This window comes from Chanos chanos, chromosome 2 (genome assembly GCF_902362185.1).
Source record: "Chanos chanos chromosome 2, fChaCha1.1, whole genome shotgun sequence".
In the NCBI taxonomy this organism is placed as follows: Eukaryota; Metazoa; Chordata; class Actinopteri; order Gonorynchiformes; family Chanidae; genus Chanos; species Chanos chanos.
Window position 1 is genome coordinate 21,187,452 of NC_044496.1, and position 13,628 is coordinate 21,201,079.

At 36.9% G+C, this 13,628-nt stretch overlaps 1 protein-coding gene across 1 annotated transcript in view; it reads right to left on the reverse strand.

Moving 5' to 3' along the window:
* The window catches only part of znf609b (zinc finger protein 609b), a 36,407-nt gene extending 25,385 nt beyond the window's left edge, over window positions 1-11,022 (reverse strand). Inside the window, exon 1 of the mRNA XM_030766636.1 lies at window positions 10,964-11,022. The gene's annotated coding sequence lies outside the window, so the exon portion shown is untranslated. The remainder of the gene's footprint in view (window positions 1-10,963) is intronic.
* Window positions 11,023-13,628: the final 2,606 nt, after the last annotated feature.

Sequence of the window (13,628 nt, forward strand, 5' to 3'; positions counted from 1 at the left end):
ACTTTGTATCAGTAAACTTGATGAAAAGAAACTCAATTAATGAAACACTGACAACTTTTGTTCTTCACAAAATAAATGTCTTTTACGGGCATAAATATTTAGACTCCAGTATTGTTACAATTTTTATTAAGTTAAACATCCCTACTGTGCTTTGGACGATAAAATAGATTAGCTGTGTTTTCTCCTTCCGAGGCAACAATTTTCCCCTGCACTCTGTCGTAACCATAGACTGTTTAATGTTTCATCTATCAACCTACTGAAGTTGGTCCCTTTTTGGGAATCAGTGCCTCTGTTCTGTCATGTCTGTGAACATCTATTTGCTCTCCTATGTTTCCTCACTATGCGGAAGGGTGTAAAAATTTCATCTTCTTTATGGGATTTCAGTGAATGTCGGCAAACCAAAGACCTATAAAATTCTGTGAATTTTGTGAAAGAAGAATTCTGTGTCCGTATGCACATTAGTCCAAAAAGGGCAAAGGCCAAGTGAAAACACGTAAGGGGGGGCTGGGAGTATTAGGAGCAAGCATGCAGACAATGTGTAGAGATCTTTAGGGAACTAGCACCCACTTAGTGAGCGCATTTTGTTATATTTAAGTGATCTGCAACAGGAATAGCGACAATGCTGAATATTTCTTAACAATGTGGGTAATAGGTCTAATAAAGGTCATTTGAATCAAGGCATGTAGTTCTGAGTTTTATTTTAATGGCAATACACCTTGTTTAGTGTAAACATGTTGGGCATGTTACAATACGACTATGCGAAATAGGGACATATGGAGATTTAGAGTTCCATCTGCCTGAGGGACAAAAAACTGCTATAATACCTGACAGGCAGATTTTGTTTGTGCTAAAATGGAAATATTCTTTTTAAAAAATGTAGTAAAATAAATTGAGGTTTTATGGGTATAAAACTATGTAAAAATATAAGGTCCTAAAAAGACAATACGTTACAAAAGCATCAAAAATTGGGCTATGCGTTTGATAATAGATACCACCGAACTATCTGCAGGTTCACTGGTATCTGTTATGGGAACACATAGTCCAATGGACTGCAGTCACTTACCCAAACATCTATATCTACTTGATAGTGTTGCCTGTTACATTTTCATAGTGGTGGGGTCATGTCTGACATAATTATATAGTCAGTCAAGATTTAAAAGTCAAGTTTGTCCTGTATTCTGGCTTGCATCCAGCTCGGTCATGATGTTAATGCTGTCATTAGCTATACTCAGCTCTCATTAACTATCCTATTATAGCATGGCTATTGACAGCTACATTATGAGGAGGATGTGTTTTGAAAATCCTGAATGCCTTTTAGCCACTGTAAATCACAATCATATTATAGTCTACTTTGTATTGCCCTCTTTTGAGAGCGCTGTTTTCTTTTTTCCTCCCAGGGGAGCGCAGCCTCCGTCTGTCTCCATGCCTGTAATAAGTGCCAGAAAATTTGGCACACTGCAAGTTAATTAGATTTTGGGTACGGTGCGTTAGGTCTGATCAATAGGTGAAGCTACTGTTCTCCCTTTGGCTACTGAGGCAATCTCCCAAAATGCTGGGTGAAAACTGACTGTATTTGAACATGTCCACTAGGAGCAGTTCTCAAAGGAGCAGACTCGTGTCCTGATCCACAAATTGAGTTGAGTAACTATCTGTAGATAAATAAATCTCTGCAAGCCTAAAGGATTTCAAGCCAAATACAACAAAGGCGTCATTTTACATTAGCGGTGCTGCAGTGAAAAAAAATCTTAGTCTTATGGTTCATGGTTTTAAAGTCACAGCTCAATAAGGCTTTGGTGCAGTAAAACAAAAGTAATGGCAAATGGAAATTTGTTGGCTGACAGACTACAACCGCTAGGCTAAAATGAGTTAATCTGTTACAGCAGTACCTCTGAAATAATGTTCCACATGTAGGCTACATTGCTGACGGGTACTGGTTTAGATACACTGAAAGATTAGAACAGCCTAATACTCCCATTGGTATTCTCTTGTATAAGACTGTATATCACGATCAAAACTGGTGTGTAGTTTTATGTTCTCTAACTGCTCTAACCCTTGCCCTGTGTAAAGTTGTTGAAGAGTTTGGAGTAAATGCATAGTGTTATATCTCTACCTAACATTATGGCACATAAACCATCTTTCAGTTATGTGTCAAAAAAAACAAAACAAAACTAAACGGACTACTTGATGGCAAAACAATGCTTGAATGAACTATTTCTAAAACTAGAAGCCACAGCTGAGGTACAGCTTAACACCATCCCAGAATCAAGCTCCTTGATCCCTCGCAGTGTAAATAATTAACATTCACATCTGTAGTACTTGCACTTGTCCTACAGAGACACGGTATGTGTAAACAAATGTAGCACAGCTCTTCAGAGGCCAACTAGGCAGATCAGATCAATACAAATTTAAACAGGCCTGGTTATTGACTTTAATATTTAGTCTTAAAATACTCCCAGCAATTGTTAGTGTTTGTTGAGAGCTTGAAATCACTGTGACCTGGTCTTCCTCTGCTTGTATCCTCTTTTACTGAAAAGACAATTTCAGGTTGTGGATGAGCACTAATACAGACAGAAGATAGCCATCATAGCTTCTTAAACACTGCAGCCCTCTCTCATAATCTCCCTCTTATAAGCACAATTTACTTTTATTTGTATCCATCAGTGAGCTGTGTATAAACTGCAAACAAGAAAGCCTAATTTGTGCCTGCAGCACATTAAATTCACACTGAAAACACATGGCCTTTTCCTACCTTCTTTTTTTAACTCTGTTTAATAATGAGTTATAGTGACTGCCGACAGCAGCAGGAAATGTTGAGGGGGAAAATGATAAAATACCCATCGGAGCGAGATGAATGAAAAACACATTATTATGTGAGGTGTTGATGAACAGAAAATCACATTCTGATCTAGGTGTTGATGCAAAGATAATTTGTTATAATGCCATAAATATGATAATCCATTACATCTATCAAAGTGAAGTCAGTCTGTTTAACAACTTCAAAGCCAATGTTCATTCCATGAGTGTCCAGAGCATAAGATGTAAATCAAGTGGTTCTCTATGTCATCCTTGACTTCTAGGCACTTTCACCTTACTATTCCATGGCTAAGCTATTTATGTCAAGGAGCAGGATGGAGGAGGTTGATTTGCCTAAATGTAGAGTACAGCAAGAGATAGAACTGTCGCATTGCACCTTTCTTTTTTGGCAGTTTGTATATGATTACTTAACCGTTCAATTAATTTTCTTCAAACTTTAGAACATGTGTAATAGGGATGGGACAATAAATCAAAATTCAGTATATCTTGATCCAAAAACATTACGATCCATTTCGTACGTAAGAAAATGATATTGCAATATTTGCTACTTTGTATTGAACCCTACTTGTATTTCTATTTGCTACTTTGCATTGTACCCTACCCCCTAGAAATTAAAGTTTCTTTGGCTACGATTCTCAACTCCTGTCTACCACTGAGACTCTTATTTAATTCATGTGCATGGACTTTATAAACAAGTACATTCTCCTCCTGAATATACATTGCGTAGCAAGATACAAACATGCGTCACTGATTGAAAAGCGCTGATTAAGATGCCTTAACAATGAAAGCAATCGCGCAATTATGGTTTCTCGTTATCTTACGCATCATTTAAAAACTAAGCTTTATTTCAACTAATCGTAAGGTTACTATCAGTGTCAAAATAACGCATTACGTACGCGCGTCATTGAAAACTGCTGTCTGAAATGACTGAACAATGAAACCGTGAAGGGATTTATGGTATCTTGTTATGCAAAGAAACAGTTTCTGTTCACAATGTAGAGACACATACTTAATGTATGATTCATGACATAATGTTAGTCATTTAATATGTTTGATTCACTTTGTTGCTGGGAAGCACTGAGGTGGCTTGTATTTACGACACTTTTGTTTCTGATCTTTGTCTGAATTTCTGTTACTTTTATCTCTTTATATGTTGTCAAGTAGAGAACTTTATTCAAATGAGAATTTATTTTGTATTTTGCATAATTAAAAATGAAATACCAATTCTGAATATTCATACTTTGTCACTGAACTGTTATTAGGCTCTATCGAATTGTGGTGATATCAAATTGGGAACTTCATATAATATGTTGAACCGAATCTTGAGATAACTATATTGTCCCATCCCTAATGTGTAAGTTAACAAATACATCAGGAAATAATGTCTTTTTTAGAACACGAAGTGATTCCACTGACTTTAATCATTTTCCATGTGTGGGAAAGACTGAACCAGTGGGAATCTGAGGAGTTACTTCACTGCATACATACACTGTCTTTATACTTTCAGTTTTTTTAGAGAAGCTACCATAATGTGCGATGAAGGAGATACATAAAGCACACATCTGGAAAACTTAGGCTATAGCAACAATTTAAAATTATTCCTGCAGAATCGGAAAAGATACATGTATTTAAAGAGTGTACAAATGATACTTGATGAGACTCCCTTTTCCAGATACTAATCTAGATATTGTCATTTGTATAGATTTGCAGGCTCTGCAAGATCCGTGGGTCAAACTGGAATAATTTATCTTCTGTATATTTTCTAAAGATGTTTTTAACTAAACTGCAATGGATCTGTTAAAATATTCGGGTTTTGATGTCACTTACATCTAATGTAAGTGTTAGACAGTTTGTGACATTTACAGTCAGTCACTATTTGGATAGCTAACATCCCCTAACATTATTTGGTTTCAGCTAATGGTAAAAGTGCTAGTACACTTGGAGTACATCTCAAAAGGTAGTAAGCTGCCTACAAAGGGAGCGCTTTAAGATATTTCATCGTGTTTTGCTTGTGTTTTTGTCATAAAAGCGTAAATGACATTTTATTTAGACACAGGTCAATGTTAAATTAGTTTCTCATGTACATTTCTGATATGCTGAAAGATATTCATAGATTAGCATGCGAGCTAACTCTGTCACCTCAGGCTATTGCTTTTAATGGCCAACTAGCTAACTAACTTGTAAGCTTAGCTGCCTAGCGCTAGGTTGTTCCAATCCTTTTGTCAAACATGTTTAGCTGGGAAACAGCAGACAACCATCCCAGCTTTCTGAGGTAGTCTTGAATAATTAGATAGCATTATGGGGATTCATTGGGACTTCAATACCAATACCAATGAAAATGGCAAGAACAGGTTCTATGATTCCTATACTTTGACAAAAGCTGACAGTTGAGGTGAGTAAACACTGTTCACATGAAACGAGTGTTGCACAAGACTGGTGATGCATGATTGGTCTAACTAGAGTGTCTCAATAAGTAAGTTGTCTTGTAAGGTTCTATTTTGCTTACCTAGACGGTAGGGGCAAAGATACTCACTAGGTTTATAGATACATGGTTGATGCAGGGCACTAGGATAGACAGCCACTGGTTGCAGGTGAGAAAAGAATTTTGATTGGTTCTTAGAAAAGAAACAAAATATGCAGGAGAACAGGTGACAAAAAGTACATTTTGGTTTTTGTATATCCCTATTGTGTCTGCTGTGAATGCGTGCACATTCATGAGGAAAATGTTAGACATTTATGCAACTTTAGCTTAAGAGAAAGTTTCACTTTTTGCAAAATGACTGAATCTGTATATGTTTCTACATTATGGGTGGCAGGCTTATAAATAATGTCGTTACTAACCTTGCCATTGCCCTAATTCTGTAACACAGATATGGGAGTTAAAGGTTTACTATGACAACTTTTAAGGGAATTTGCAATGTTCACACTGAAACAAGTCTGCCTCCAAACCATTCTTACAAAATTCAGGGAAACGGGAAAAAAAGCACACAAATGTGTGCTTACAAATGTGGGCATAGTTTGTGGGGTTATTTTTCTTACAGCGTTGTGGCTTTTGTTTATGCTCACTGAACATGTTTTCATCTAAACTGCAAAGGACATTTTCATCTACTGATACCAGGCTGAAGGCTGGACAAATGAATTCTCAATATTTTATCGCAGTGTACCCAGAAAATAACATTTTTAGAGACTCGCAACCCTGCCCTCGCCCCACAACACGCATAAAGGTAAACAGCCCCCAGATCAAAATAACATCATAAAAAACAAAACATAATAACAGTCACACATCTGTTCTCTTACATGTTTCTGGCAATTTTCCTATGATTAACTTAATAATTTTGGTGGGAATAGTGCTTTTTAGAGCACATGTTAGACTGTCACTTAGAGATCCTCCTCCACACTGGGTCTCATCAGTAGGCTAATTGATTTTGATGTGCCTCTGTATTCAAACTGGCCTATTTTTGCATATATAATGCAGTAAACTGGCCTGTTCTGTGCACATGGCACCATAAATGTTCAGTAGTGTCTGCAATCATTTTACAAGCAGTTTATTGTTGTCTGGCATATTGTACAGTAGAAAAATGGTGAACACGGCAAGGGGGGAGGGGGGGCATAACCAAAATATCCTTGACTTTTCACTATTTATTATAAACATAATTCATGCTAATTTGGGACTTGTAGCAAGCACAATTTTGTTTAATCTTTTAAGTAATTGATTTTTTTTTTATATTCCCTCAGCAATTTCATGTCAACAGTTTCTGGCTAAAATGGTGATTGACTGAATCTGAGCAGACTGTTTTTTAGTAGATTGACGTTTCTGAGCATATTCACCATCTGAGAATTCTTTCAGAGACAACAATCCATCTCTAGCTAAAATGTTATCAGTGATGTGCCACCAATTTGATCTATCATATATTATGCAGACTTCCTGAGGAGAAACCTGAATTAACCCTAGCTATGAAGTCTTTAACTATTTAATCTTATTTTGTGACAACAGTCTATGAAATGACAGCTAGCTGATTTACAAAATTTACGAGTCAATATTCATTACGGACTCAACAGAGGATCAGCTAAAAAATAAAAAAAAAGTGTGATGTGACCACCCTGTGTTCCGTGCTTTTACCAGCGTCAACCCTGCAAAGAGCAGCAGCGGGAGTTGAGGACTGCAGCTGTCCTGAACAGTGCTGTATTTTTCTTAGAAGGAAATGCAGTGCAATCCTTTTGACGGCCCCACAGAGAGAAATGAAGTTTACAGAATTTTATGAATTTCCTTACCTAAACCATCAAACAGGCTGTGAGCAAAAACAGGAACCCTTCATTGACTTGTTATAGTTGTAAACATGTTTGTGTTGCTCCTCTTTCCAGTTAAGGGCCTACTTTCATTGCCATCTTTCTGTTTGTAATAAAAGTGGACCCTGACTGACTCGGGGTCTGTGTGCAAGAAGTGTGAAATATAACCTGCAGAGCTCAATATCTTTAACAACTGGGTTCATCTATATTCATTCAAAAAAAAATTGCATGAGCTTGCCTGTCGAACCTATGGTGGTCATGTACCTTATTATCTTCCCACAATATGGGATTAAAGAATTTGCTACATAAGTTATTTCAAACAGAGTCACACTGCCAGTTAAAAATTTGAGATGCCCACACTTTCTTTGTAAAAATTTAGAATGTCAGATTAATCTGTCAACGTCCTTCAACTATCTAAGTACAAAAACAGACAACAGCCTTGTCAAAATGCCAGTTCAAAACAAGCTCACTCTTCCTCTGATCCGTCTCCCTGATGTAAAGCCAACCAGTTTTATTTCACATTACAAGAAACCAATTCTAAGGCGTCACCATAAGGCATATATAAGAAAATGCCATTTGCCTACTTTCAAATGATATCCTCCACAGAGAGGACTCATCAAACAAACAAAATCATTTGCATGCAGCAGCGTAAAGCAAATACAAAGATCAATAAGCCTGCTTAATTTGAACATTCAGGCTAGACTTGCACTGAGATTTAAATGTGGACTACATGCTCCTTCCAAACACTGAATGTCAGAATTTTGAGCACTGACTGCATCCAGTGCCAGTTAACTCACTCTACCCTGTAACTCTGTTTCTTTAAATGGAAAAGGCTGCTTCTCTTTAACACTAAATGTTTCTGATGACAGGAGGCTATCCACCTGTTTGTGTCAGTATATTTGGCATAATTAAAGGCTGATATTCACAGTGGGTGAACCTCTCCCTAATAGCAGCTGTATGTGTAATTATTGTATTGTGAGTTAGACATGGTGTAAAAATACAATTAATAGGTCTCTATTCAGTGTCTTACAGTCTAAACTGATTTGGTGAAAGGGGATCAAGACCAAATCATGAAACAAAATCATGAGTGAGGACGGTCTAATCACTAATTTAATCCATATAAATACACGCTTTGAAAAGAGGATATAAGCAGTTTCACAGTCTGACAAGATTGAATGGATGATGTGTTTTGATAACTGCTTAATCTGGTAACTCAGATCATGTATGGCATCATTATCAGTATCATGGATTCTGCTACAATTTCAAAGATATGAACTATTTTAGAGATTTTTGGTTTGGACCTGCTGAAATATTCAAAATGCTGTATTTCAACTTGGCAGTAAACACATTCATGTGGTAAATACAAAATCAGACTTGCATGGTAACAGTCACAGAGGAGTAATGGGTAAATGTGTGCTCAGCTGCGAAGCACAGAAGGTAGCTAGAAGGGTGATATGTTTCAGCATTTTCCAAAGGTGCTGCTGTGGACAATGCACGACCATACCAAGAGTTTGAGCATGCAAAATGTCTGGAAAGATTAACTACAGTGATTTTGTTTCTACACAATTTCCATTACTCATGTAAATGAGTTTTGACTGATTCTATGTTAAGCTGTACTGTTAGAATTGCATGTGGTTCAATAAATATACTCAGTGTAACCAAGTCAACTTAACTGCCAAAGTTTCCTGAAAACACAAATTCCTTACGTTACTATTACTTTCTGGGCTTGGTACAAAATAGCCACTTTTAGCATCCTATTTCATGCTGAAACTACACTCAATAAGATAAACAGCAGCAATACACTGAATGCACATTTAAGACTTTGCTTATGTAGTCTGTGACTGAACCCATCTGTTGCCCTGATGGAACTAAGACACCAAAATTTGGAGAGATGAACTGATGTATTACGCTAAAAGAGATGCGCAGAATGAGGGGGCTGCTCTTAAGGCACTTAAGGGCTGGGATGGGGCTATTAACATTTCAGCTATTAACATTTCAAAAAGCACTTTCAACAGCAATTTAGAAACTTTGAGGATTGTAGTTTCATTTGGCAACACATAGAAACCAAACGTATTTACATCAATTAACCAAAAAACAGTAAAAATTTAATCCATGCTTAACTACTGTTTTGGGTTCGAACCGTGCAGATGCTTTATAAGCATTATTACAAAAGGTGCTGTCAATGCCCTAACACTGGGTTTAACTTGGTGGTTTAGACTAAGCGCTTTTTAACTCAAACTTAAACCATGTAATGACAGCCTTGAATTCAAATGCACTTAACATATTGCTCAGCCTCTTAAATTAATCCACTATGAGTCATCAATTAACTTAAAATTAAATTGATGTAAATGATGTCACAGTGTATGGTGCTTAACTTTCCATAAGCTGACTGTAAAGGTTCTTAACATTCATGGTTGAGAAAATCATACAGCCAGTGTTGGGAAAGTCAGTTAAAATATCATGGGCAAAGAATGGTAGTTACTGGCTTTACAATCATTCCAGGTATCATACACATGTGTAAATGCTCCATGGAATTTTGATGGCAGTAAAAGACTACAATGAAACAGAACTGGCCAAATTGTACACATGTTGCTACTAAAAATAATAGCATTACCCAACACTTGATGGTCCACCAAAGTGCTTCAGTTCCTCCCAAAATGAATTATCTAATCTAATCCAAACACCCGGTCTCTTAGGTTTTAAGAAGCGAGTTTTCATTTATGATGAAAATGAGAGTTTGGTAAATGAGTGCAAAATTAATTTGTTTAATAAAGATTGAAGTGGATCATCTGGGGATCAAGTAATCAGGATTAATCAGCACGAAACGAGCACACTAAAAGAAACATTTGATAAGTACATCTTGCAAGACCACATTTGAAAACCAGGTGTTTTTTGGGGTTTTTTACTGAAATTAGCTAGGTAATTAGTTATTTGTTTGGCTATCCACTCGATAAGCTCAGTTTCTTTAGTAAATTTTGTTGACCAATCCAGACACAAGTTTACACAGACAACTACAATACTGCAAACATTCAGTGGTCTTAAAAACATTGCGTCAGATGGGCTCTAGGTCATCTTTTATGAAATGTAGGTAAATCATCATAACAGTATTAAGTTTACACTTCACCAAAAACATTAAAAATGGTTGAGCTTGGCAAGCACCTGACGAAAAAATATTTCAGATGCACATGTGTTTCAGGCATGAATACTAAATGTATTCAAGGTTACGTTATCTTGTCAGCTCGCTAACCCGTTAGCTAAAGTGTTTTGTGTTCTGATGGAAACCAAAAGAAAAGCTAAACTAGATTTCGCTGGCTACAGCTATCAGCACCTGACAGTTAACGCTAACTAACTAGCGAAACCCCCAGCCACTAACATGAAAGCTTGACACATATATACATTTTCGAGACTGTTAACTACCACACATTTTGGGACTTTATAGAAATCATCAACTCTGGCATCTAACCATATCTAAGTTCAACCAAGCTAGCCGAACTTTGGTTATAGGTTAACAACTAGGTTAGCTTAATTAGCATAGCCCCTAAGCAGTGACCCAGTCGACGGTGAGGACCAGTCTTTGAGCTAACTATATCGTTGTTTGTTAATGTGGATTTTATATGGTATAAAATCGTTATCAGCATTTAACAACAAGATATCGAGAAAGTACTGCAGATGTTCGTTTGCTGTAAGTCATCAAAAGGTTCGTCAAGAAACGCTTATATTAAACAATGTGCAAGCGTTGATCACTCAGCAGGCAACCAAGACTAACGTTAACTTGGCTAGCAAGCGTTAGCAACACAATCTAGCTGTCGCTCACACAGGCTAACAGCTAGCTAAAACCAAAGAAAATTCCCAAATCACTTACCCCTTTCAGACCCCAGACCAGCGAATATTTAAGTACATTCCATAGATGCAGGTGATAAACTTTTCGGTCTGCTAAAAATGAAACACAAACACAAAGCACTTAACTCCCAAAATATCCAGCACAAGAGAAAGGGAAGGCCAGCAATTCACTGGACAGCAGCCATCACACACTAGGCTCCCGTTTAAAAATGACAATGATGGCCGAAAATGAAATATGCATCTTTCAATCTCAATTTCAGATTGGGATTAAACATTTCGATTTCCAGGTGTTAAATCCAACATCGGTCCACTTTTTTCCGTTCAGACCGATTCATTCATTTTTGTTTGGTCCTTCACAAGTGTCGAATAGTGTTCCCTTCTACACAGACGGTGGATACGGTGGAACTCCGCGTTGAGGTGAACTGCCATGAAATTCAGGACAAGATTCCGTTTGGATTGAACAGTCCGGGGGGGCGGGGGAGGTGCGTAAGAAAACCGGAAACTATAATGCTCGACTGTTTTACTCATAACAGATATAAAACTGTAAAAATCTGTTCCTTTGTTATTATCATACGCTGGAAGTAGCTATTTGAAAACCAGTTGTTTGCGATACACACAAGAATCTAACAAAGTCATAAAATGTATGTAGTGTGTAAACCAGATTTAAAACAGATAAAATACATTTTATTCTTATTTTTCAAGAGAATAATTATATCCCAAAAACTTTGTTGGCGAAAAAGGGCTCTACATCCACAATGTATGATGCACACATTCTTAGCGTTGCCATGAAACTGTTGTACTGGCTAAATAGGTTGGAGCACTTCAAACTTCTAAATCTTACAGGAAACAAAATAAAATTGTTTAATGTAAATTCACTGTGCAGTGTAATCTTGGAATGTTGCCATCAAAACTGCACGACCATACCATTCTTGAGTTATTACATATCAAACCACAACTGGCAAATTAACTACCCAGTATAGAAATACAGAGCTATTTGTAACTTGACATGTTTTGTTAAAGTAGAAAAATAACATTTTGCTTTTTTCTAAGTACAAGTAAGAGAAAATAAGATTTGTCCATTTGATTAAAACAAAAAGAAAAAATAATGTAAACACAGAGAATTTGTAAAGCGGATGGGATTTCCTTCTTTAACAGAAAGCCTAAAGACCACACGGCAGTTTCATCTCAATATCTCTGACCTGATAACCATTAGCCATGCAATACAACATTCTGTCAAATAATCATTTCAGTTTACTGTCCGTCTCAAGAGCACCACTGAAGCAGTTAAAAAAGAATTACAGGAAGAAGACGTAAGCAAATGTATTACACTATTTATCATATGGTATCAGTGATAACCTGTGTCATTTTTCTGCTTCAAGCAAGATACCACAAGGATATTTCTCTACTCTGGTTGCCCTGGTAACAAGAATATGATAATGTTGTCTTTGACATGACAGAAAGAAATGATCTCAGTAACAAACAGAGACAGCAGGCACAGGCTGGCTGGGGAAACAGAATTAATGGGATAATTTTCACACAGATGAAGCTGCACACATGAATAAATCCACACAGTTTGGCACACTTATTAACAAGGAAACACTTCTGAAACACCACAGACAAAGTGGAAGACATCACTGGTTCCCATCTAAGGTCAGTAACTTCATATTATACAGTGTCAGATAGGTCAAGCATAACTAATTAAGTAGTAATGCCATCCAGAATGCAGTTGTAGCATACATCAAACAGATTGAGACAGCCAAGTGAAATGGCATAGGATTAATTAGGCACAAACATAATCAACCTCCACTGACACTCAGGATGTATGAAATATGACTACCAGTGGTTAAGTAACTTGCCCTAGCTACACATAGTTGCTTAATGTCACAGCCTCTTACAAGAGACAGTTAGTTTGATATTGCCAGCAAAACATACAAAGCAGTGGATGAGAAAAGCTTAAAAAAAAAACACTACCACGCGTGACAACAAGCAAGCACCACATTAGGACAGCTGCTGACATAGTGAGCAGTTTGAGAACTATCAATCTTGACATTAATAAGCTGAATAAACCATTAGCCTTTCCAGTGCTCCATTCTTCTGCCTCCATTGGCTATAATTTTATGAATGGAATTTTCTTGATGCTCCTATCAGTACTCCATAAGAGTCGGCAAAAACCTGCAACACCATACTCCTCTCTGTCATGTGAACTGCTAAACAGAGGTTAAACCCTTTACTCTCAGCAAGCCTGGATACATGTTTTTTGACCATTGCCTCAGGCATGCTTATTTGTATGGAATTCGTTCAAATTAACAGTGCAAGACAGTGAATAAAATGAGGGAATACCTAAGTGTAGAAACAACTTCTCCTTAACATTTCATCAACAAAGGGAACAAAACATTTCTTCATTCAAATGCAAATTCAGGAAGATGATTAAATAGTAATATGTTAATAACAACATAAGCACATTGGTTTGTTTGCAAATTTATTAATACATACTGTGAAATGAACATGTCAAAAAGTTGAAGGTGAGAATCATTTTGAATTATTCACATTTGAAACAGTTAAATTAGCCTGATGTTAACCCATAGACCTTCAAACTGCTGTCAGTGGGGTCTTTGCAGATGAATTGGACAGACCCTTCATCACCCTCTTGAAGGACCTCTTTTGTGTGGAGACACAAAGGAAAGCTC